This window comes from Etheostoma spectabile, chromosome 11 (assembly GCF_008692095.1).
Source record: "Etheostoma spectabile isolate EspeVRDwgs_2016 chromosome 11, UIUC_Espe_1.0, whole genome shotgun sequence".
NCBI lineage: Eukaryota > Metazoa > Chordata > Actinopteri > Perciformes > Percidae > Etheostoma > Etheostoma spectabile.
The window spans coordinates 14840733-14867125 of record NC_045743.1 but is presented as its reverse complement, the minus strand read 5'-3'; the positions used below and the strand labels follow the sequence as shown (position 1 = coordinate 14867125).

Sequence of the window (26393 nt, the reverse complement as noted above, 5' to 3'; positions counted from 1 at the left end):
CTATCTTGTTTCACGCCCCCCTCTCCATGCGTAAAAAAGGACATGCTTCTCTTTAGCCATGTCAATTTTTTTCTTTGACTGGAATTTTGTCATGTAACATAATTGCACCCTAATTCATATTAAACTGTTTTATTTTGCTGGAATGTATATGAGCTCATTCATTTCTGCTCCATTTTACCCAGATCCTTAAACAGCATCCTCAAATTAAAGTAATTTGAACTATTCATATTTTGCTTTATTCTCCAGTTATCAAAGGATCCTTTTAAAGACTATTTCCTATGCTGATGGAGTTTGTTTCTTTCAACCAAGGGAGTGAGAGGAGGTGGAGAAGCAGCTAATTAAGAAATCATACCAGACAGGGAGGAAAGAGAACAGGAAAGGCAGACAAGGTGAGAGCCAGGTCAACAACTCCATTATGGTATAATTGGCTTGATGTCTCGATGGCAACACAGGCAAGGTGACCATACAGCAGGAGTAAAATGACAATCAGCAGGGAAAATCGCATGGCAAAAAAAAATCAAGAAGATGGCCTTAAGAGTGTTTGTGTGTTTTTATGTTAGGATAAGGGGGGATTAATAATCTAGTGAACTGATTCTGTTATATTTCCCCACAAATAATACTTTCATATTGGTAACAAAGTGGCAGTTATTAAACTCCACAAAGTAAACATTTTTTTATTTGTGTACTTCTTTATAGATTTAGTCAATCACGTGTATTTCTCAACACACCCTGTGTGCATCAGAGGATCTATTATTGCTCAGTTGATCAATATGTCAGCTAGTGTGTGGCCTGATGCCAAGCCAGTTCTTTCTTTGAAAAGAACTTTCTGAGGTGTTGCATAAAACTAAATTGATCAAAGTTCTCCAAAGCTGAAAAGGTAGGGTTAATGACATACCCCACTGTGTGTTGTAGATTTGATATAAATAACAGCAAAAACCAAACATACCTAAATATTTCCTTTTCCATTAAAACTCGCATTTAAAAGATTTTGTTTAAATTTTGGGTTACACCATTTTAGCTAATTTGTTCCCCACTCGTCATTTCAGGCAGTCAAAGGGAATTAGGTGTGCAGTGATGCGGGCCGCCGGGAGTTTTCATCTGTTCTCTGTCCTTCCCCTTTCCCTTTTTCCTTAACCCAAATTTAATTAAGTATTAACTAAAAATTTTCCCCAACAAGGTTGAAGGGAAAAGGGGGTTTTAAAAACAAAGTTTCCGCGAAAACCCATTCCTGCCGTTTTTAAAAAATGCCTCAAATACCGTTCAGGGAAATGTTCGAAAATAATCTAAATAAAAATACCATGTCTCTTTTCATGTAACCATCTTTTTGGAGAGCTAATTTTTTTTAAAGGAAATTTTTAACTAAAATATTTTGGTTTTTTTTGGGAAAACCCAGAAAACAGAAAATTTTTCCCCCAATCAAAATCAAAGGAGGGGGGATTTCGGAAAAATGGAAATAGATCAGATGAAAAAAAAGAAAAAAAAACTATTTTGTATTTGCTTGTGGACTTTTTTTCAAAACAAGAAATATTTAAATGGGGCACAACCTTTTTCAAGGCCCCGGGAAAGAGGGGCCCCCTTTTTTTGGGTTCCCCCAAAAATGGGAAAGCAGTTTTACACCAATTTTAAATTCAGAGGTTGGTCTGAATACGAAACAAAACTTAGCAGGGCGCCGCTACCCACACACAAACCCATAGAGGGGCATTGACATACAGATGCTAAATCAGCTGTCAAAATGGAAAAGACTACAGGATCACGTATTTGACCCTGTTTAAATGAGATAAAGAAAAATAAATTTAAAACCGAGCCATTGGAGTTGCACTTTTAACACCCAAACACACACACACACACACACACACTATACAAACCCACAATTAAAAAAAGACATTTTTGTTCATGCCTGCCCAGGGACATTTAGACCTCTTACTACACAAACTCTGGACCCACACACATCTCCACACCATCAAATAAACCTGTTTAACCCAAACACATTAACCCCCTTTTAGGTCTCAACGCCATATCCCCAACAAATCAAAAAATTTTAGGGGTGGAAGTGTCAAAGAGCCTGGGCTTGAAAAAAAAATTAGATGGCAAGAAAAAAAAAAAAAGGGCAGGAAAAAATGATAGATTACCGCCGAATAAAGGAAAAAAAGAAAAGAAAACCAAAGAGATATAAAGCGTGTCCAAACCCATGTGATTGGGTCTGACTTTTAAATTTCAAGAAACCTTTTCTTCTGTAAAAAATTACGGTATGTTGTTTTGTAGAAAAAAAATTGGGATCGAACCACATCAATATTTCTGTTTAAGCTAAAAACAATAGTGACCCAGAGCACTGCTCTTCAAGGCTGGCGCACGGGCCCTTTTCCCCCGTCCCCCAAAAGCCAAAGGGATTTGGAATGCCCCTAAACCCCTGCCCGGGGACTTTCGCGTGTGCTTAGATGTTAAAATAAGGTGCAATTTTAGAATTTCAATATGGGGCAAAACCCCAACTTAAAATTTGGGCCTGTTGAGCGTTTCCCTAGTACAGGTGGCCAAAAAACCCAAAAACCCCCAGGGTAAAATAAAAACATTTACTTTTTGTGAAAAATATTTTCGTTTGCTCCAAGGGACATTCCCCTTTCTAAAAAAATCCACTAAATTTGAAAACAAACCCAAAAGTCACAGTGTGAAATTTGATTTATCATTCATGCAATCACAGCATGACCCAAGGTGCTCCAATAAGCTCCGGTGTCAAGATTATTGTTATCTGATCTTCATCTCTGTTTTTTCCCCACACACAAAATGATATCTAAAGGTGAAATGAGATCTTTTCCACTAATATAACTTAATGGTTAGGCAATTTAGATTTCAGTAATCTTGATTTCTGGCCAATGTGTCCCACTGATTATCAAACATCACTCACATTATTGTTATTGTTCAAATTCTAAGAGACCAGAAATCATATTAAATTAATTGTAATTGTAATTTGCAAATGAGCAAAGACAGATACGTAGAACTACAACCATTCATCCGTCTAACAGGAACTAACAGGAAGGAAGGGTCCCATAGCATTATAATGTAAATGTGCTGTAGTTTATTAGCGCTTTCTAGTCTTAGAGACAAATCAAAGCGATTTACATATACAGGAAAACATCACCTTCACACACAGTCATTGACAGCTCTGGCCGAGCTGACTTTACAAGGGCCACATGCTCATCAGATCTACACTCCTACACATTTACCACGATGCGCAAGCACCGGGCGGCAAATTCGGGGTTCAGGTATTGCCCAAGGACACTTCGGGAATGGGATGCAGGCAAGGGAGTGAACCACAACCTTCCGATTGGCAGGCAACCGCTCGACCATGAGCCCACATGCGCGAAGAGATTCTGTGTGTTTTACACTCCACGATCAAGTTCAGAAGTTAAACTTAGTTTCTTACTAATAGCAGCTTATTTAAAATCCCCAGCAGGGCGTCTCAAGACAAAGATATTAGGGCCCAACGAAAGAAGCATTTGGTGCAAAGGATGTGAACCAGTTGCTGGTAACGTGACCATGAGTATAACACCCAAAATGTTGACAAGGGCAGCTTTAAAAATCACGCTTACAAAAGCGGTAATGAGTTGGTTACCTCATTGATGAGGAACTGCAGTTGAGACCAGCTTGACCGCTCTCATGATGCCGTAGGCAGTGCCAACCGGGTGCGTACCAGTCTGATGATATTACAAAGTCAAGGAAGTATACGAAGGCACAAAAAAACGGCAGGCAAAAACCCGGAGATAATACATACATACGTAAATATTTCACGGATCTTGAAATAAGGGACAAAAACATGTCCCCCATCAACAAATGTTTTGCAATTTGCCTTAACAAACAATAAATCAAGTTTGTTTTTAAAAAAGCTTTAAAGTTTGAATCGAAAAGCTTATGTAGTGTAGAACCTTAGCTTTTTTATATTTATATTATTCATAGTAATTTTAAAAATACGGCACTTGTACTATGAAAGACCATGCAAATGAAAACTTGTCCTCAGAGAGGTCACATACCAAATGCAAAAAAAAGGGTTTAAAATGCACAAAAGAACAATCTGAATGTGAGGTGTTATGCGGCTTACTAAAATACACAAATACTTAAAGTGAACATTGGCATTAATTTGGCTTATTTAACACGCCTTTCAAAATCTGTCATCAATTGCACGTCAACTAGTCCAGAAATTTTTCAAATTAAAAAATCAGGATATTGGTCAGCTTAACCTGAGGACCCACTTTGACTCTCCTGTCAATGGATGCAGCAATCAAACCATGGTCGTGAAGTTACATTTTTTTTTAAATATTAAGCAAATTAGTTGAAATCCCTGTGGTGACAGCTTTTATGGTCAACCTGTCTTCAAGGTAGGGGTGAGTGCAATCAAAATTTAGAATCTATGTTGGTATTTGGTTAGTTAGGGCAGCTGGGAAAAGTGAATAAAATCAAAATGGCTACCATTTACTAGACAGAGAGTTAAAAAAAACATGTGTTTGTCAACTCGTCAGACGTCAAACTCTGTCAGCTTTTAATTTGTAGGCCGGTGTGAAGGAAGCTGACGGATGAAAAAGCGCCCCAAAACTTATTAAGTTATGTAGAACAAAACTAGATAACATGAGCATATTATCTCAGTATACAGGTTGGATGGACTTACATATCTTAATATATCGAAAATTCCAAATAACTTTTAAAAGTTTTATTTGTACTGTAGAAGACATGGCTAGACAGAAACGGCGGGTGTGCAAAGAAAAAGAAAACAGAGTACCAGAGAAAAAAGGACTGAGGAAAGAATTACAGTGACTCAGGAAAGCAGAAAGAGAACAGTTAGAAAAGAGAGGAAGAGGATGATAGGGACAGGGTCCAAAAACAAAGGTGTTAAAAACAAGTAGGAGACTTAGGGACCAAGAGTCAAAGAGGGCACCCAGAAAAGGATATGGGGAAAGGCAAAGAAAAGGGCCAGAGCATGCAAAATAGCGGCTAAAAAGATAATGACCCCAGCACCAGAAAAGTCTCTGGACCAGACGTGAGGAGGCCTACTTCAAGCAGGCGTGCCCTTTGCAGCTGAGAGGGGAAAGGAGGGAAAAACAGGAAAAGACATTAAACGGAGATAAAAGCATGAAAGAAAAGTTAAGAAATAACAAAGAGCAACAAAACTAAGAAAGCAGGAATGGCGGAAAAAAAATAGTGCCAGGAAGAGCCATTGGCCATGTTAGATGGGGAGATGGAAGCGGTTGGGAGAAAGGGGGGGAGCGGTTGAAGAAGGGAAGAGCGGTAGATGAAATGGAAGAGAAGACATTGAAAGGTCCTGAGGGTGCTACGTTGACACGACTATCAGCAAGTATTGAGGACAGGGGATTGGCTGGCAGGGGTGTATGTGATCAATGCGGGTTGGGAAAGTCCATGAGCTAAGATATAGACGCCAGATGTGAAAGTTGAGGTTTGAAGTACTCGTGTTCTAACTGGCCAATTTCACCAAACATGGAGGGAAGGGATGTCTGTTCTTGGTCCAGTGAAGATTCATTTAAAACGACAGGGACCGGCTTGTCCAGGTCCAAGCAAGCCGGACCAGGGACTTATTCCATTAGCACGGATGTATGGACTTCATAGACGTAGGCCGGTTCAACACCTCGTGTCCAATGCACCCCATGTCCCACAGGTTAGATAAAGTATACCTACATGTCTAATGCTTGGCTTCTAAAACTGAAGGCGTATGAAAGATAACATGATCTCATATATTTACACTTGTTGCGGAAAAATTGAAGTAGAACTCATGAACTTACAGAACCTACCTGAGGACCCTATGAAATCAAGATACTTTACCTTCTCAAACGATGTGTTAAAGTATAGCTGCAATTTCAACCGGTTACTTTACAGAAAACTGCGTTAGATTATGAGGTCTAATTCTCACTTTTCATTTTTGCAGTGAAGGCCTTTGGAAGGAATCAGAAATAGATGGGGAGCGTTCAGATCCTGTATACTTCAAAGTTGTACATTGTAACACTATGACCTAACTTTCTTCGTTAGTTCTCAGCTTCTTGTGTTTCCTCTTGCAAAATCATTTAGTAGATTTAGTGTATAGATGACCAGAGAGGACCTCCAGATACATTTGGCTCTTTCTTTGATAGTAGGAACATTTTCACAGTTCATCTGTGTGCCTTAATATATCCTGTCACCAGAACTATAATACTGTTTAAAGTTGGGTTTACGCTTTCCTGATACGCTCTCCCTTTGCCATGTCAAAAAACTAGGTAATAAAAATCTTTAATCAGTTGATTTCTCAATTAGTTTGTCAACCCGTCCGTGGGTGGCAACAAGTCAGGGTGCAACACGTTAAGCGGAGGTTTTCATTTCTTATAAAAAAATGGAGTTTCTTTTGTTCAACGAGTGTGTTCATACAATTAAAAAATAAAAGTCTATCCATGAGCAGGTTTGTGTGCACCAAAACACTGATTGTATATATGTAAAAATGAAACACGTGAAGTAAACTAAATCAAAGAATTTAAAATGGCAAATTCCAAAACAATGTCAAATAAATTAAAAGTGTATACAATGCATTTTCAATTCACCTTGATAAACCCCACCATTCTACACACTTAATACTTTACAGGGTTGTTCAGTTGATCAAACAACATAAAAACATATTGTCAGGGGGTCGGACGGAGTTGACAAAGGGTCAAGTTACTAAGTGAGTAAATGTCAATTTTTATGAAAATTGGCTAAAAAAAAACCCTGTTCCTTTTCCATGGTATGATAGATGAGACCGTGTTTATGAAGGTATCCAATTCAAAAGTAATGTAGTGTAGGTTTTTGTTTTTCCTTTTTCAAAAGTACTTTTGGTCCCTAATCTCAAGAATCAGTGATTTATGTTATGATTGTGGTGTACCGTAAGTGCAAAAGACAACATCCAATTGACACTTTAAGTGCTCGAAGTAAACTACACTGTATATATATTTTTTACAATATTATCATCAGACAATGGTCAAGGGTGAAGGGCACATCATCAATTTTTTCACCTACTATAGTTCCTACCTTTAAATATTTGCCCTGGTCCTTCTGTGTTATCAGTTTATTAACTTATCAATAAAATAATCTTCATGTATTATTTTGTAGGTTCTATGAGGATGTGCCTGCATCAACTGTTGATGCACAGAAGACTTGTGCCACTGGCCTGATATAAGCAGGCAGGTGGTGCAATGTCACATCCGGTTCTAAAAGGATAAATTGATTTTGAAGAAGGTGCATTGTGATGCTTGATGATGGCTGACAACCCCTACAATGCCTCTCCTCCCACCTCGGGGAAGTCAAATTCATAGCAAAACATTTGTGCAAGCACAGGTATGGGTCAAAACCCGTGAGCGTCTGACTTTGTACTTCACCAGTGCAGTTCTTGTTCTCCAGGGATCCAGAAATAAACAGTGTTTAATATTATCCAATTGTCATAAACATGTGTTTTTTCAAATAACCCTCTGATTGTAGAGGTGTTTCTATTTTGTCCACCTCATTTATGGCAACGACTGAAAATTAGGAACATTCTCAGTGTAACGCAGTACAAAACAACAGCAACACAAACTACAATCTCCAAAGTGATCATTAGTTGAGTCAACATCTCTCTCATTTGTTTCTTGTCAACAAAAACTGAACATTGTAACATTGTAACAAGGATTAATTGTAGGACTGTTGTATTACTGCATACGTTTTAGCTAGGTTATAAACTCATGTAGAAAAATCACATAGTAACAGACCAGATACTTTTCTAAAACCAGGCCAAATTCTGTTGCCAAAAATAAATAATTAAATATATTTTTTAATTATTTAATTCTTTTTTTTTTTTAGAGATTTAGAGATTTACATGTATAAATACTGTATATAAATCTGTGAATGGAAGTAGCTGGTCTCACATGTTGACAAACGCAGAGAGGTTCCAACAGGTTTGCTAGAGTAAAGTAAGTTCTATTAGTAATTTTATTTTTTCTTTCTTAAGCAAGCATCATGATGTGCTTTACAAGTCAATAAGAAACAGAGCACAAGACCAAAATATATCATCATATCACCGTATATATATCACACCAGTAGAACGCATACTATACAACACCAGACAAGACATGTTTGTGCAAGATTGTCCCCTAGGACCATAACTTAGGCTTGGTTGTGCTATCCAACAAGTAAAAATTAAGATTTTTTGAAAAGTAACCTAGCCTGGAAGTTTCCAGGAAAAATAAAACACTGCATTAATATAAACAATATGAATAATAATCATACTCCACACTCATACAATCGGATAGATGACAATACAAATGTTGGTTGAGTTTGTTATGGCATCATGTCCCGCAGTGCTTTTTCTTGCAGTTATTGTTCTTCCTTGGTAACTAATTTCCCATGGTGTAATAAACAACCCATCCTCACATTATATCTAAGCTCAACAATACTATATTTTCTGAATTAGGCAGTTTGGTTAGAACACAAGTATGGTGACCAGAGGAAGTAAAATCCCCAGCACATCCTCCAAAGCAGGTGGAAATCAGCAGGAGGGGGATATGACACAACATGAAAACAGCCAGCTGGATCTGGTACAGGAACAGTTATTTAATCACTAAATAACAGTTCTGAATTCATGTTGCAGCCAGCATTGCTCGAAGAACAGCAAAGAATTGCATATGACCAGTCCTGCAATAATTAAAATGACCCAGTTGTGTCTAGCAATTCATGAGCATGTTTTTGTGTGTAAACCTAAACCACCTTATTTAGACATTTAATTCATAATGCTATTGCAGTCAGAAAAAGCTAAAACCAGGTAAATAGATGTCACTGTATTTAAAATTGCCAACTTTGTAAGTCTTGTAAAGCACATTACACCTTATCAGTCCCTCCAGGATTTCCCAATGTTGCAATCGTGCCAATTTGCACAAATTCAACCAATCACCGTGACTTTGTTGCAACTTGCAATTTTGAACCAATCACTGCAACTTTTTCGCAAATTTGACAAATAAACTGGGATTCCCGCAATTTAAACCAATCCCAGCAGTCCCACACGCCAGAGTTTCTATCAGTATGTGTCTCTGAGAGCCAATGACCAAGCGGAGTGAGAACGGGTTGACGTCTCACATACGTGGCCAAATCCATTTCCTTGTTTAACGAGACGTGTGTGACTCGAACATCTCACATTTACAAATTTATTTTTTTCTTCACACACAAACACACATGGTGGAAGCAGGAAAAACCGGAGATGAGACGTGTGGGATGACCTAAATTGAGGACAGCAACGCTAGCTAGGTTAGCCTCACTGTTTGTTGGTATTTGCGAGATATCGCAAATAAAACTCGATATCTTGCAAAACAAAAGTCAAGATTTATTTTAATTTTTTCCTCTTTTTTTCCCCCTCCATGTCACCTCCGGAGCTCTGTACAACTTAATTGCAACAAACTCCCGCAACATCAGGCACTTGGGCCGCAACAATCTCAAAAAAAGTCAGCGAAATCCTGGAGGGACTGCCTTATACGTTCTGAAAGTCAAAATATAGGTTTACATATTATCTTACATATTCTATTCTCAATGCTATTGCTATTGCTATTCAATAATTATTTTTCTAGTTATTCAAGCAGGTGTACTCACATGACATGGCAATTACCTTTTTTGTCTTCAACATTCAGGGGGACTTCCTTCTCCCCATAGAACTTTTACTTCAAATTCTAATCAATTATTGTGCAAGTTTTTATGCTCTGGCTTATGATTGTGTGTGCACATCAAAGGAAATATTGTTTCAATATAAAACTTGCTGCAGCTGTTATGCCCTCCCCTTGTCCCTCCAGGGATTTCTGTCCGTCTCGCTTGGCATCAATGGCTACCCACACCTTGCAAGCAGCTCAGGGCAAGGACATTGTGTAACATTTATCAGCCACAATCAACCATGTAATGCAGTTGTCTGACACTGCAGAAACAAAATGTGCGTTCACTTTTAATAAAACACAATTTGAGTAATCATGGAGAGTAGGCGGCTACAGAACAAAGGTTTAACCTGCTGCAGAGTAACAGGGCTGAGGGAGGAGGACAATATGTTGCTCTCCTGTTTTTTGGAGTTATAGTGTGTACACTGATGTGTGGAAGCAAGATATGTTCACATGTATCACAATAGTGTTTGTGTGTGTTAGTGTTAGTGTGGGCAGCATATCTAGTTGCAAATCATCTGACAGAGTTAACAGAGGTGGAGATCTGTTTTAAATCCGTGAAGAGCATATATGTCAAATGTCTGTACATGAAAAAATGATGAACTCATATAAAGCTTGGATTCCACACATACAGTACAGCTGTGTTCAGTGATGTTCTGTACATATTGCAGATATGCTAGAGGACTCAATCTAAAATCCAGACACAGATTGGTAGTAGGCTATGCAGAGTGAGCATATCTCATTTCAGTTTCACAATGTATTTTGAAACCAGTGGGGCAGAAACATCCAGACAGTCTTGCTACACTGGCTTATCACAACTACAGTAACAGCAGCAGCTATGCACTCTGATATGGAGAATTGCTGAACCAGGGTACAGGTCTCAGGTGCACAGGGGAGGAAAGACTCAAGACAGCTCATGACCCTAGGCAAAAGTTTCAGTTTTGTTTCAAAATAATATTCTTGACTTTAAAAAAAAAGAAAAAAAAAAGTTGGCTTAGTATTTTATGGCTTGGAAGCTTCAATGCTTTGATCGTTGGCAATCAATGTACAAACTCCGTATTCAAATGCTTTGTTTTTGAATTTTGAAAGATTATTTTTCAAGCTTTAATAGGCTTTTATTGACAGGATAGCTTGAAGACAGGAAAGGGGAGAGAGAGGAGGGACGGCATGCAGCAAAGGTGCGCAGATTTGGATTCTAATCCACACTGCTGCCAAAGACCTACATGGGGCGCACACTCTACTGGGTAAGCTAGAGGTCTACCCTTTATTTTTTATTGTCATAAGTATATATGCATTACCCCGAAAATTCAAAATAGCCCATGAAATAAGGAATAGTAATCCCACATTATTAATTTATGTATCAAAATTAATTATATCTTGTTTTTCTCAGACACCGCATATTTTTTTTAATTTTTATTTTTTTTACATATTTAAGAAACAAACAGTGACAAACAATTACAAACAATACACTGAGGCGAACAACGAGTCCCAGGGTCAACAAAAAAGGAAATAATAATTAAAAAGAGGAAAGATTGGGGGGGAGGAAGACAAAACAACAAACGAAGTAACAGACACACACAAAACACATACATAAACAGACACACACACACAGACAGACACAAGACAAAGGACCAAACACCTGCGCATGTTAGAGCTCCGGCACCTACGTGGCGCTACTGATTGTTGTAGGGGCGTTTTGCCAGAACACAAACAAACACACACACAGACATACAAATGTTCTGCAGCTTTTTATTTCTTGTGTTCGTATCATGTTTTAAGTGTATGATTGTATAAATATTTTGTCTGGTCCACCAACAGTGCAACGCCTACATGCATCAGATGTTCTATAGTGAAATACTAATTGTTATTGTTGATATTTCAGCCAATGGTGTTTCTATTAATTTTGAGATTAATCAATATGTTTATTGTGAGTGTTGGAAAACTACAATTTCCAGAAAAGAAATGTCAAATGAATGCAGACTAAGACCTAAGTCCATGTAAATGAGATCATTTAAAAAAGGTATGAGTGAAAGTATTATTTAGCGGTTTGAATGCTTCTACACACAAAGGTTGTGGTTACACTGGTGTCTTTTCAAAGCAACTTTTATCACCCGGTCATGCCAGGACTCAGTAACTATCAAGTCCGTAAGCTCAGAAATTGCATCTTGCTTGCAGTGAGGAAAAGTAAAAGGCTTTCTCTTGCACCAAGTGCCATTTTGAATGCACTTATTGCTGGGGAATAATGTTATATCCGCACGGAAATATATCTAATCACTATCCGATCAGGACAGTCACATATGCAGAAATACCTGAGTTCCGATTTGGCACATCGGATCACAAAAGTCACACTGAAAAGACAAGTGCAGGCACGACAAAGACCAATGTACAGAGCACCACTGTTGCTCAGATTTTTCAATTGATTTCTGCCCTGGCTATCTGGCTGTCTCTTTTTCCAAATCGATTTAACTATATCAGTGAGGGGGGTCAAAAAGAAAATGAAAAGACTCAAACGCCAAACATCCCATCTTACTTGGAGCGAGACCTTTTGTGATCATACGCCCACATTGAGACACCCCACTGAGAGAAAAATCTGTTTCTGACCTGTGGCAATACACTGAGGACAAGCAGGCCAGTCCACTTAGTCAAGCAGTCTACATGTATTTCTCCTTTTGAATACCCACAGTGGGTGACTTCCAGTATAAAGGACTTGAATAAAAACAAGTCAGAGGTGGCTTATTTTGTGTTAAAAATGGCGTTTTTCCACTGCTGGTAACAGCTCGACTTGACTCGCCTCAACTCGCCTCTACTCGACTCAACTCATTCTGCGTCCGTTTTCCATTGCAGATTGAGTAACACCTCAGCGTGGCTGGTCACCATAGCTACGCGTGATGATGTAATTTTCAACGCGACTCACAACAGCACGTCGGCTACTTGCCACAGCCAGAAGATATGTTTTGTTTCAAAAGAAGCTGAAGGAAGCAACAAAAATCACCGCTAAAAAAACGAGAGTTTGGGAATTCCGTTGGAGTTCAAACGTCGACATGACGGTTGTTCAACGACACAAAAGGGTAAGTTAAGTTTCCTGGTAACGTTAGCTAACATTTGCATGTGTTCAGCATTGCAGTCAGTATTTACTATACGCTATATAAAGTACATGAACTTTAGCAACCATGATTACACACCAAAATATGTCTGCTGTGTACTGTTTGTGTTTCAGAGCATTCACGCTTTGCAAAATCGCCGCCGCAGACCGTCTGGTGGGCGTTCGATGTCCGACTGGTGTAATCTCTGGTTCTGACCTGCTGGGCTTCGTATAATCTTTATGAGAGTCATGAAGAGGCTTATGACAACACTGGGATGCATCTGGGACAGCTGAGCCGGGGGGGGACACTGTCACGGGGTGCAGAGGAAGAAGGCTGGGATGTACGGGAGGGTTTGATGCGCTACTTGAAAAGCTAAATAAAAAATTTCTTTGATATATTGTCTTGTTTTTTTAAAGTAACTGTGTGCAATATTGGAAACAACATAAAGCCCCTAATGGCCCTTAATATTGAACAGTTGAAAAGTGAGAATAGTGCAGAGAGTAGATAATCTGTCGGTGTCTGGCTGGATTTTTTTTTAAATGTCCCGTTTGTTCTGGACACACACCCCGCACTCTTGTTTGCTAAAAACGCAGTAATCCGACCAACCAGCAGTCTGCAGGTTTCCACGTCACCTTTTGGTATCGCCTCAGCTCGCTTGTAACCTCGACTGAGGTAGTACTAAAAAAAGTACCTGGTAGCGGGTCCCAGGGACTTTTTTTTGTAATGGAAAACCAAAAAAGGGGAGTAGAGTCGAGGCGTGTCGAGTAGATACCACGCAGTGGAAAACCGCCAAAAGTGTCAGTATTGACAATGCAAGTTAGGCTTTTCACAGATAGACAAGCCTATTACTGTAATTGTCTGCATAGACTTTAGTTGAGTTTTCATCTATGCCACTCAAATAATTTGAAGGATACTAATTAATCAAGGTACCCACTGAGCAAGCAACGTTTGTGGACGTACAAAACAGGTTGATATCCCGCCCATCCGTCCAGGCCATGATCTGAACGTCCATTGACAGCCAGAATTAGTTGATCATTGACACTGAGAAATGATCTCCCATCAGGCCATAACCTAGGCGTCTATGAACAGCCAGAACTAGTTGAGAATAGACGTTCACGTTGGCTATATTCCGGATGTCCATAGAGATCCAGAATCCAGAAACACGGTCTCTGTACACAGCCCAGGGCAGGGTTGCTCATTACGTTGATCGCGATCTACCGGTTGATCGCAAAGGAAGTGGGGGTAGATTGCATGACAATTAAAAAAAATAAAAATAAAGATGTCAGCCTATCATCCATCCTTACTATGCCACTATACTATTTGATTAATTTATCTAACGTCTGAAATTTTCGTCAGCTAATCAACCATCCTTACTATGACATTTGTCACTTGATTTACATACATAATAACCAGTCTAATGTCTGATCTTTTCTGACACATGGGTCAGCACGGATGTGCACGCAGCAGCGGCAAAATTCCAGCAAGCTAGCAAGTTTCCGAGTTAGCCTAGCTAAGTTATATCTACAAATCTCAAAAAATGTATAAAAATGAGTGGGGGAGCTGGACCAAGTAAAAAGCCAAAAACCTACCACTTCCTTACAGATTGGGAGCAGGACTTTTTACAATGTCCAATTTGAAGTGTATTTGCCTCATCTGCAAATCTACCATTGCTATTCAGAAGAAGGGAAATGTGGAGCGGCCCTTTTTTTGGACTGTTCCCTAAAACGACAACACCAAATTCCCTCCGAAAAGTGAACTGAAGGAGAAAGGTGAAAAAACTAAATCCCAGTTGTCTGGCAGCAGGCCTTTTTCTCACAGCTTACCAAAAAGCAAAGGACCCGCCACCGAAGAAATTGTTTTTCCGGGGTTGAGTCACATCATCGTTAAACACAAAAACCTTCCTGATTAAACCGGATTAAAAAGGCATTCGTTAAAGCGGCTGATTCGTTGTTTCAAGACTTTAAAAACAAACCTGACATAGTATCCTCAATCAAATCTCTCCAGCTGTCAAGAAGTACAGTTACATGGCGCTATGAAGCAATGGCCGAGGATGTGACCGAGAAACTTAGGAGGGATGTCGCAGACTGCGAGTGTTTCTCACTGCAATTAGACCAGTCCACAGACGTGAGTGACAAGGCCCACTTGTGCATTTTTATTCGTATGGTGTTTTCCGATATGACTGCTAAAGAGGAGCTTTATTTAGATTATTAAGTCCAAATACCGTTCCACCATGACTGATGATAATTTGGAAATGTGCTTGAGGCTGGCTATCAGCAGCTACTGTCCGGAATATGCATCCCTGGCTGATTCCATTCAGTGCAAGTTGTCAGAGTGAGGTAGAGACAAAAAATGTACAGTTGTATTGTGCATATGGGTTAATGTAGTTATGCAAGGTACACCAGCTTATACTGTACATATAATTTTCAATATATTTATAATTAAATATATGTAGAAATAAATGTATGTTTTGAATTTTTATAGTAGGTAGATCATTTTGACTTAGTCATTTTAAAAAGTAGCTCGCAAGCTGAAAAAGTCTGGTCCCCCCTGGCCCAGGGTCTACAAACGGCAACAAAAATAAACTGTGCCCACCTGCACCACAAAGCATACACAAACAGTGTTCCAGCGTTCCAGCCAATAACCAACAAGAAGGATTTGGGGGTTGAGTTGGGGGGTAAGTGCGCGCGGAAGCACAGAAGGGAGGGGGTGGGATGAGGAGGAGGGAGGGGCAAGCTAGTCTTTGTTTGAAAATAGATAAGATAATTTGTTTATTAGTCCCCAATGGGGAAATTACTGCACTTCACTCTGTGTGAAGTGCAGTAATTACATTACAATTACATTACAAGTAATCACATGCTCAGGACCTATACATGCACTATACATAGAGAGATGTCAGAGTGAGTGGGCTGCCAGCACCCTGAGCTGTTGGGGGGGTACGGTGCCTTGCTCAAGGGCACCTAGCAGTGCCCAGGAGGTGAACTGGCATCTCTCCAGCCACCAATCCACACTCCCAACTTTTATACGGGGATTTGAACCAGTGACCCTCCGGTTCCCAACCCAACTCCCTATGGACTGAGCTACAAGAAGTAGCTTTACTCAACATTGCTTAGAGCAGCTTTAAGTAGGTTACATTTTATTCACTACTTGTATATACGTTATATAATTTCCTGTGTGTATTTTTTATGTAAGGTGTTTTTGTATTTCATTTTATTCATTATTTTTTGTATATCTGTATGGGTGTTGTGTACTTGCTGCTGTATTTTTTTAGTATATATATATAGTCTCACTTAACACTGTTGTTCATGCCATGAACATAACTTGTAATGTTGCTCTTCAATGTAAAATGTTTGATAAAATAAAGCTTGCTGCTTCATCATGACACACCACACACATGCACACAAAATGCAGTTGTAGCATGTGTTTGGTTGCTTGTCTCTCAAAAGTCAAATATCAAAATAGCTGCAGGTGATTGGGCATGGAGGAGGAAAAAGGCGAGGGTTAACGGAATTAAAAAAAGGCAGTCTGTGGAGAACCCCTGAGGGTGAAAGAGAAGCAGACACACTGGGTAAGTTTTGTAATTATAACTTATTTAGATAATAAATAGACGGGTATTAGTTTGGGCAAAGTTTGGTCGAGCTAATCACTAGCAAGGAGATGTAAATAGTATGTGCTAGGTAAGCTGAAGTACGTTAACCTAAGTTGGTCTTTCGTTTCCAGCTCATGCTGGACTCTAGCATGCTAACGTTGGCTCTAGCAGCTAGAGCTAATGTTAGCTTGTCAGTGTTAGCGTACCTAACGTTAGCACTGAGTTAAACAATATTGACATTTATGACATTTAAACTCGATCCTGCAGGTTTGTAGTTTGAAGTTGGTCCATTTGAATGAAGCACAGACTGCCTGGTGTGTTTGTGGCTTTTTTAAAAGGACTTTAAAATAATGTTGGTGTGTTTGTTAAATATAGCCTAGTATATTTTATTAAGTAAATGTTTTGAGTTGAGCAGTCAATTACTTGAAAAGTCATCACTGTCCTACTGCTTAGCAACAGGCCTGAAACCATGACGTACATTTGTCACATTTACTGTGATCAAAGATTTTTAATCTAACGGTAAAATTAGTTCTAAACTGTCTCTGGTGTGGGTAATTAACGTTACCAGTACCAGGTTGTGCACAGGCACTGTAATGTTACACCAATGTTATTGATATACAGTACCTTCATGTGTTTAAAAAAAAAAAGGGATTTAACAAACTATTAAGAATAGACAATGGTTTGTTATTGCAGCTGATGTCTTAACGTGGGACAGCAAGGGCACAGAACATATTTCCCATGCCAAGGCAGACCACCTTGCATGCCCTTGTACTGCTAGACAGCACCTCTTCTCCCGTTACAGGCTGAGGAGGTTCAACATCGACTCCAGGATACTCTGCAACTTCTACAGGTGCATTATCGAGAAAATCCTGACCGGCTGCATCCCTGCCTGGTATGGCAGTTGCTTCACCCTCACCCAGAAGGCTCTACAAAGAGAGGGTGGTTAAAACTGCACATCACCAGGATGGAGCTGTCATCTACGGGGACCTCAAAATCCAATTGTGTATGGAAAAAAAACAATACGACAATCAGAGACCCAAATCATCCCAGTCAAAAACTGTTCTGCCTGCTGCCGTCCGGTGGACAGTAACCGCAGAATCCGGCCCTGCACTGCCATTCTCAGAAAAACTCAACTGCAATGTTTTTCCATAATGCTACAGTGGGTACGGAAAGTATTCAGACCCCTTTAAATTTTTCACTCTTTGTTTCATTGCAGCCTTTTTCCAAAAATAAAAAAAGTTCATTTATTTCTCAGTAATGTACACTCAGCAACCCATCTTGACAGAAAAAAACAGAAATTTAGAAATTTTTGCATATTTATTAAAAAACAAAAACTGAAATATCACATGGTCATAAGTATTCAGACCCTTTGTTCAGTATTTAGTAGAAGCACCCTTTTGATCTAATACAGCCATGAGTCGTTTTGGGAAAGATGCAACAAGTTTTTCACATCTGGATTTGGGTATCCTCTGCCATTCCTCCTTGCAGATCCTCTCCAATTCTGTCAGGTTGGATGGTAAACGTTGGTGGACAGTCATTTTCAGGTCTCTCCAGAGATGCTCAATTGGGTTTAAGTCAGGGCTCTGGCTGGGCCATTCAAGAACAGCCACGGAGTTGTTGTGAAGCCACTCCTTCGTTATTTTAGCGGTGTGCTTAGGGTCATTGTCTTGTTGGAAGGTAAACCTTCGGCCCAGTCTGAGGTCCAGAGCACTCTGGAAAAGGTTTTCGTCCAGGATATCCCTGTACTTGGCCGCATTCATCTTTCCCTCGATTGCAACCAGTCGTCCTGTCCCTGCAGCTGAAAAACACCCCCACAGCATGATGCTGCCACCACCATGCTTCACTGTTGAGACTGTATTGGACAGGTGAGAGCAGTGCCTGGTTTTCTCCACACATACCGCTTAGAATTAAGGCCAAAAAGTTCTATCTTGGTCTCATCAGACCAGAGGATTTTATTTATCACCATCTTGGAGTCCTTCAGGTGTTTTTTAGCAAACTCCATGCGGGCTTTCATGTGTCTTGCACTGAGGAGAGGCTTCCGTCGGGCCACTCTGCCATAAAGCCCCGACTGGTGGATTGCTGCAGTGATGGTTGACTTACTACAACTTTCTCCCATCTCCCGACTGCATCTCTGGAGCTCAGCCACAGTGACCATTGGGTTCTTCTTTGCCTCTCACCAAGGCTCTTCTCCCCGATAGCTCAGTTTGGCCGGACGGCCAGCTCTAGGAAGGGTTCTGGTCGTCCCAAACGTCTTCCATTTGAGGATTATGGAGGCCACTGTGCTCTTAGGAACCTTAAGTGCAGCAGAAATTTTTTTGTAACCTTGACCAGATCTGTGCCTTGCCACAATTCTGTCTCTGAGCTCTTCAGGCAGTTCCTTTGACCTCATGATTGTCATTTGCTCTGACATGCACTGTGAGCTGTAAGGTCTTATATAGACAGGTGTGTGGCTTTCCTAATCAAGTCCAATCAGTATAATCAAACACAGCTGGACTCCAATGAAGGTGTAGAACCATCTCAAGGATGATCAGAAGAAATAGACAGCACCTGAGTTACATATGAGGGTCACGGCAAAGGGTCTGAATACTTATGACCATGTGATATTTCAGTTTTTCTTTTTTAATAAATTTGCAAAAATTCTACATTTCTGTTTTTTCTGTCCAAGATGGGGTGCTGAGTGTACATACTGAGAAATAAAATGAACTTTTTTGATTTTTGGAAAATGGCTGCAATGAAACAAAGAGTGAAAAATTTAAAGGGGTCTGAATACTTTCCGTACCCACTGTATTTCCAGAAATCATGACTCAATCACTCAAGATGACCTGCAAAACTCTTAGCAAGCAGTTTCCTGTTATAACTACAAAAGTAGTCTTCTGTACATGAAACTGCTCACAACAAATCTGTTAAGGAGAAAGGAGTATTCTGGTCAATTTCAACATGAAGGTCTGTTGTCTGTAAAATTGGACTGCTGTCAGTAAAGAGAAAAAAATTAAAACAATCGTTGCTGTCTACACCGTGTTATCCTCCTGCTAGAGTTAGCACCCAACAAATGTGTTTTTAGCCTCTAAACATGTTCAAAATGTAAGTGCTGTGATTCCTTCCAAGTGAACACAGCAAATCTGACTGCAGTAGACATGACAGAAAGGCATAAAAGTTGTGTGTTAATCCATACTACAGCCCAACCGATAAAGGATTTTTAAGGCCGATACCGATACGAATATTTGGTTATTTAAAAATCTGATATTCCACTATATTGGCCGATATATATTAAAAAGAAATTCAGAAATGCATAACAAAACATAAACAGATTTCCCTAACATTAGTTACTTGTAGTTATTTATGCGTTCTCACTAAAATATGATAATAATTTGCTTTATTGTCACAACAAAACATCGAAATATATTAAAGTTCTGATGAATAAAATAAAAAAATTCAAACTTCACTCTCTGGTGGACAAGCTATGCTATACTATAATTTATTTGTTATTATAAATGCTTCTGAGGAATGAAAATGTTATTGAATCTATTGAATAGCATCCAAAAACATTTATGTCTGACAATGCTCCCTGGAAATGAAAAATAAATGGAGAGGTACCAGACTAATATGTATTTCTGAATTAGTTTGGCGATGGCAGGCTAGGTTCAACATGGACTTAACCAAAGTCATAGTCACATTAAGTGCTGCTTTGAAAAATTCTCCTAAGTAAATCGTCAAACTCCTGTAGGTTCACATTTAACAACACTTTTTACCAGTAAGGGATCAAGAACACGAGACGCACACCTGCTTCGGTAAGGTGCAATTATGGCTTTGTTTGCAATTGTTGCTTTAAGATAATAACACCTGCATGGTTGCATTGCTAAAAAGGCTAAACCAACTACAAATTATCACCAGCTTACCCTGCTGTGGATGAACACCCAGATTAGTTTCAAACATGAATCTAGAGCTTAACACAATAGGCTCCAATCAGGAGCATATATTTATCCTAGCAGGGAAGACAAACACATACAGTAAGTCTGCTCCTAGAAACAATGGCTGTGTTTTGTTTGTTTTGCAATTGCAACAAGCACAGAAAACAGTGGAGGGGACAGGGAGCAGAAACTTATAATTGCATGTATGGTGAACAAAATTCACCCGTGCCTTAATCCCTTAATGATAAAAAAACACTGTAAAAGAGCTTTGTTCTTCTTTGTCCAGTAGGTGTACATCGAACATGAAGCCAAAGCAAGAAACAAATCTGACTGCAAGTTACACTAAGACTCTTCATTCATGTGCAACTATTCTTTGTTCTCTGCTTCAATACCTCAGCATTCTTGTGCGTCCACTCACAGGCTCCTGCAAAAATTCTTCCTCTGTCCTCTAAAGCATTTTAACTTGTTTGATTTGGACATCACGTTGAGTTAATTTTGGTATACTTGTCTTTCCAGTCATGAATAACTGCTGGGTGTGAACATGTGCTTCTTTATTCACAAAGAAAATGCATCCTGAGGTTCCTTTTTTCTACAGTTGGTTTTACATTATTACATGTACACTCCTAACAAGCTGTAGTTGTTTTTTAGGTGTAAGCAAGTTTCTCAGACTATGGCAATGTCTGGAATTACTGCCTCATTTACTGCTTCCCTAATCTTTATAGAATAGAGTAGTAGCCATTGCAGTTTACCCTATAATGAGCAGTAAATTGAGGTTTTGGATAATTACCAATCATTATGTTGGGTCATCACTTATCGGTCACTGTTGCAGCCTATCAGAGCTTTGTCTAATGTTTGTAGCTCTGGCCGGCTCTATTAAATTTGGGGATTTTACACAGTAGAAACCCAGCCAAACTTCAGATACACACTGGTAAACCCTTATCTGAAAAATATATTTACTCTTGCAACGTTGCTCTTGTATTTAAACTAAACAGCCTAGGATTATGGTACAATAAAATAACAGAACTTATCTTACCTCTAATACTAAAATTAACTAGCTCATGAACAATGCTGTTTGTCTATTTCCATATCTTCCACATTGATCACCAACTGGTTAGGATGTTGACTTTTTGTCTCGGACATATCGTTATAGGCAATATCATGTGTGTAGCCAACGAGTGCCTATTTAAGACCGCTTTAAGGAGTTCTCGCTTCTCAAGAATATGTCAGCTTGAAACATTAAAAAGTCAGTTGGAGACCAAGCTAAGGTTAGCTTTGTTAGCTGCTAATAATATCTAACAGCGACTGCTGTCAATTCAGCTGGCTAGAAATGAGAAACCTGCTTTTGTTTAACTCTGTCTAAAATCAGGGACCCCTGAAGAATAACTAAGAATTTTGATGGTAAATATTTCCAGAAAATCACTGTAAACTGTTTTTATTAGTAAGTATTTAGGTTTTTAGGTTTTTAAAATAATTGTTGTTTAACAAAAGCACCATTTAGTTCCAGCTTTAAATACATGACTTTTTCCCTTTTTTATATAATAAAATCATTCAGTTCTTACAAACTTTACTACAATAAGTGAAAACACATGCCAACATTACATGTCAGTTGGCTGGCGCTTTTTAACCAAAGTGACTCGCAATTGCTACACAGTATGGCACGCCTCTGGAGCAACAGCTTAAGTGTCTTGCTTGGGGACACATTGGTTGATGTATCGCAGTGGGAATCAAACTCAGATCTCCCACTTTAACAAATTTAACACCTCCTTTATGTAATATTTAATTGCTGTGGTTGCACTAACTGAATCAGATTAAATGAGTCAACGACATGCCGGTCACATTTGACACGTTAAAGAGACTCAGTCCCTCCAGGATTTCGCAATGTCACGATTGTGCCAATTCACGCAAATTCAACCAATCACCTTGACTTGTTTTGACTCGCAATTTTGACTAATCAACCAAACAACATTTTTGCAAATTTGACCAATAACTGGAATAACTGACCAGCGGAGTGAGAACGGGTTGACGTCACACATACGTTGCCAAATTCATTTCCTCGTTTAACGAGACATGTGTGACTTGAACATCTCACATTTACCAACAAAAGGTACAGCGAAAGAAAAACAATTCTGACTGTCTTGCCAACCTGTATACATTTTAACATCAATGTATGCTGTAATGATTTCCCTCTGATCTCTCTGAAGCTGCTGCTGTTTCAATCCTGTCGGTTCTCTAGAGCGAGCAGTGCGACTGAGTTCCCCCCCACGACTGATGCGCACACACGCACACACACACAAACACACACACACACACACACACGGCGGATGCAGGAAAAACCGGAGATGAGACGCAAGATGACCTAAAATGAGGACAGCTACGCTCGTTATTGTGGAATGATATGAGTGCAATAATAAGTTAAAGTACAATAAGTACTTTATCAAACGTATGAATGTGTCCAAGCCCAGGCCAGGATAGAAAATTAACTAACAATGTAAAGGTCAACAAGCCACTGACAGATTAATTCTATAAATTATTATTTTTTGTCTTAAATCCACCATCCATTATCATATTATATCAACATTTGCAGCCTCCTGAGCTTTTTTGGTAAGGTTACTAGGAAAACTCTAGTAATTTTAGTCTCCCCAAAAGACTCGGAGACTTCCACGCAATGTTAAAGAGGCGTGTCAACCAAGACAGCCCCTCGACACCCAGAGCTTTCAGCATTTCTGATCACATCAATCCCTGGGGCTTTGCCACAGTGGAGTTGTTTAACTACCTCAGCAACTTCCACCAGGGTAATTGACAACAATCCCCCACCATCCTCCAGCTCTGCCTCTACCACAGAGGACGTGTCAGCTGGATTTAGGAGTTCCTCAAAGTGCTCGATCCACCGCTCTATTACCTCCTCAGTTGAGGTCAACAACGTCCCATCCTTACTGTACACAGCTTGGATGGTTCCCCGCTTCCCCCTCCTCAGGTGGCGAATGGTTTTCCAGAAGCACCTTGATGCCGACCGAAAGTCCTTCGCCATATCTTCTCAGAACTCCTCCCACACCCGCTGCTTTGCCTGTATCACGGCAGAGGCTGCAGCCCTTCGGACCCATCGGTACCTTGCAAATGCCTCCAAAAAACTCTGGGATAACATTTCCCAGAAAGACTCCTTATCAGTCGGACAGCTTGCCTGACCACCGGTGTCCACCAGGGTGCTCGTGGGTTACTGCCCCTTGAGGCACCTAAACCCTTAAGACCATACCCCCCACGCAGTTTCAGCTAATGAAACTTTGAACATTGTCCACTCAGGTGAAGTACCCCAGCAGAACTATGGAGTCCCCTACTTGAGCCCCACAAAGGACTCCACTCAAGGTCTCCGAGAAGACCAAATACTCCGAACTCTTGTTTGGTGCACATGCACAAACAACAGTCAGAGTTTCCCCCCCCCATCACCCGCAGGCGTAGAGAGGCAACCCTCTCGTCCACCGGGGTAAACTCCAACGCAATGGCGCTCAGCCAGGGGCTTGTGAGTATCCCCACACCCGCCTGATGCCTCACACCCTGGGTAACTCCGGAGTAGGACAGAGTCCAACCCCTATCCAGGAGTATGGTTCCAGAAGCGAGACTGTGCGTAGAGGTAAGCTCCACCAGATCCAACTGGTAGCGCTCCACCTCACGTACAAGTTCCGGCTCCTTCCCCCACAGAGAGGTGACACTCCCCAGAGCCAGCCTCTGCTGCCCGGGTCTGGTCTGTTGAAGCCCCTGACCTTTGTTGCCACCGATGTGACAGTGCACCCAACCCCACTGGTTTCTCCCACAGGTGGTGGGCCAATGGGTTGGAGAGAGGAGCCACACAGCTTTGTCGGGCTGTGCCCGACCGGGCTCCATGGCAAACCCAGGCCACCAGGTGCTCTCTGACTAGCCCGCCGTCTGGGCCTGGTACCAGCCGGGGGCCCCGGGCTTCCTCCGGGCAGGGTCCCTCCTTGCTTACTCATAGGATTTTTGAACAATTTTTTGTCTGGCCCCTCCCCTGAGACCACTTTGCCATGGGAGACCCTACCAGGAGCACAAAGCTCCAGACAACAAAGCCCTCAGGTTCATAGGGACACACAAACCTCTCCACCACGATAATGTGATGGTTTCCGGAGAGCTTCTGTCACCTCCACACAACATGTCTTATTTAAAAAAAAAAAAAAGTAGATGGTGGAGAGACACAGGAATAGGGCAGGGTATGTAAATAAATCTTGTTTTTATGTCAAACCACCTAATGGATATGAGTTGTGATATAATGGCTAGCAAAGTGTTTTCAGCAAGACCAGTTCAGACCAAAGATTTGTAACAAGACAAAGCCATTTTAGAACGTTGCAGAGAAAAGTTGCAGCGGTCTGAACTGGACCGTCTCAGCTTAATTCAAACCAGCTGGTAATGGCAGCTGTGGCTCAGCTTGTCAAGTCAACAGTGGCTGGTTAACGTTAACGTTAAGATAAACGTAAGGGAGGTCACCAGTTTCAACATCCAATAGCAAAGTCAGCTGGTTAAGTCAGTTACAGACTGCAGTGTTTTTGACACATAGACTAATTTTTGTCGGTGTGCCACACAATCAACACCAGCCGCCACACATTGTGTTTCCTTATTCTTTTTAACACTATTTAAACACACACACACAAATACACAGCCCCTCCTCTTCGTGCACACAGCGTCTGTCTGTCTCTTATGTGTCGCTAGATTTAGCAACTTTTCAGACTTATACGATTATATGAATACCATGGTGTCATTTCAGTCAATCAGTGTATTTCTACCTAATTTCCCTCTCGAAAATCACTTCAGAAGAGTAGTCACAGTGCTTACTTGCTTTGGTCTTTGTAAAGTATTAAAGTTTAACAAAGAATGGCTCACATAAGAAAATTTCCTTTTTCATTTTATTTTCTATGTAGACGCACTCCCCTGCAAAATCTCCCTAGTAGTCGAGAATGATTTATTATTTCCAAATAGAGCTATTTATGTCATCTTGTAAATAGGAAAAGTGTGACATCCAAAAGTGTCCAGCAAGAAAAGTATTTGAAATAAGAACTGAATAAAGACGATAAAGTACCAAACATGGTGAAAAAAAGGATTTCCTGAATGGCTACAAAATTAACAATCCAGATTGCTCATACAAGCAGTTTAAAACTGGTCAGCCAGAGTCTATGATCACAACTCCGTCCATGGCAACGGTCTGTTATACTTATTAACAGTCTGTTATACAGAAATAGCAGTCCGCAGAATGCTGTGGTTGGGCAATCAGAACCAAGTATTCAACCAAGTCATGAGATACAGTGAGGAAAATGGAAAAAGTGGGAGAACTTGCAAAATAGCAGGGTGTTCAAATACTTATTTTCCTCACTGTAAGTAAATATATCAAAACAGCTAGTGGAAAGATCACCCTGTGAATATGTTTTTTAACACACAGACTCACACATGCTGCACTACCCTGATGTAATCGGAACAGAGAGAGAAGGCATCTGTCTTGCTCCAGCTGTCATAATTTAAATATATGTGCATGTAATTGGCTGTCTGACTGTTTCACATCATTGTGATTAAAATGCTGAAGCACATCTGCTCTTTGCCTATCCCCTTTCCCAGTCCAAGGAGACACAGGCCACAAGCTGCATTTAATTAAAGGTTTTAGCTGATTAGCATTGGACAAGCCTGTTGTTTGGGGTTTATATAAAATAAAAATAGAAAAGAGTAGTAGATAAACCTACCATAATTTATTTTTATTTCATTTATTAAACTTGGGGTTATTCAATATGTCACTAACAGTACCATACCTTGAATGTGACCTTGAACTTTGAATGGTCTAATATTTTCAAAATATATTTTATAAATATATTTATATATCTATAGTATTATTATTTTTACTACATATCATGTATTCTTCGTCAAATTGTATCATTCCTTTCATTATTTTTGAACTGTTCTTTTCTGCCTTATGTGATTAACTTTTGATTTGCCATAAGATTTTCATGCCAAAATTCATTAATACTGAGTATTTTTCCCAAAATTCAGCTCTAGTTGAACCACATCCCAAAGCCAATTAGCATGCATGAGCAAATGACACTAGGCTGCTGCAAAACAGCTTTCCAAATGTACAGCATATAAAATACTAAGACAATTAAATCTTATA

At 40.0% G+C, this 26393-nt stretch overlaps 1 protein-coding gene and 2 long non-coding RNA genes across 16 annotated transcripts in view; 1 reads left to right on the top strand and 2 right to left on the bottom strand.

Moving 5' to 3' along the window:
* The window catches only part of LOC116698049 (syntaxin-binding protein 5-like), an 83601-nt gene extending 79895 nt beyond the window's left edge, over positions 1-3706 (bottom strand). For all 14 annotated transcript variants that reach the window (XM_032529779.1, XM_032529783.1, XM_032529780.1 and 11 more), the window contains exon 1: positions 3608-3706. The gene's annotated coding sequence lies outside the window, so the exon portion shown is untranslated. The remainder of the gene's footprint in view (positions 1-3607) is intronic.
* Positions 1197-25475, top strand: LOC116698062 (uncharacterized). The gene is made up of 3 exons (XR_004334103.1): positions 1197-1208; positions 14949-14956; positions 25390-25475. It is a non-coding gene; the product is annotated as an uncharacterized LOC116698062 (long non-coding RNA).
* The window catches only part of LOC116698063 (uncharacterized), a 22995-nt gene continuing 13620 nt past the window's right edge, over positions 17019-26393 (bottom strand). Inside the window, exon 3 of the long non-coding RNA XR_004334104.1 lies at positions 17019-17235. This is a non-coding gene — a long non-coding RNA (uncharacterized LOC116698063). The remainder of the gene's footprint in view (positions 17236-26393) is intronic.